Raw genomic sequence first — 443 nt, forward strand, 5'->3', positions numbered from 1 at the left:
CCTTCAGAAAGTGATCAAACACTTTACTAACGTTCTTCTTTAATTAATAACTAATGAACGAGAGTGAGATAACAGCGATAGGAAACAAACTAAAACAAAGAGTAGACCTCGTGATTGCGGCCAAAACGCCAGAAAGCTTACAATGAGAGTTATTTTTACAGCGCGCTTTTTTGTTACAAATGTCCAAACTGCGAATTTTCTCTGTACTTCATTACACTTTTATTTCACTTAATGATCGAATATAGCACTGCTTTTATGTAACTGCTATATCATCCTGTTACTTGTACTACTGTACATGTATTTCTAATACTGTTGCTATTTGTAGTCACTTGTACTGACTCAGTAGAATTGCTATTGCTTACTCTTGCTACTTATGCAGCTCTTTCTGTTGTTACTTCTGCGATCTCTTTCAGTGCTGTTGCTAAGGACAAACCGTTTTTCAC

At 35.9% G+C, this 443-nt stretch overlaps 2 protein-coding genes across 3 annotated transcripts in view; both read left to right on the forward strand.

Annotated features, from left to right (window-relative positions):
• The window catches only part of LOC119593192 (high-affinity lysophosphatidic acid receptor-like), a 25010-nt gene that overhangs the window by 13244 nt on the left and 11323 nt on the right, over positions 1-443 (forward strand). The gene's annotated exons all lie outside the window — the stretch shown is intronic.
• The window catches only part of LOC119593193, a gene marked incomplete in the record, with an annotated part of 7349 nt that overhangs the window by 4028 nt on the left and 2878 nt on the right, over positions 1-443 (forward strand).

The sequence above is a fragment of the Penaeus monodon genome, chromosome 31 (assembly GCF_015228065.2).
Source record: "Penaeus monodon isolate SGIC_2016 chromosome 31, NSTDA_Pmon_1, whole genome shotgun sequence".
NCBI lineage: Eukaryota > Metazoa > Arthropoda > Malacostraca > Decapoda > Penaeidae > Penaeus > Penaeus monodon.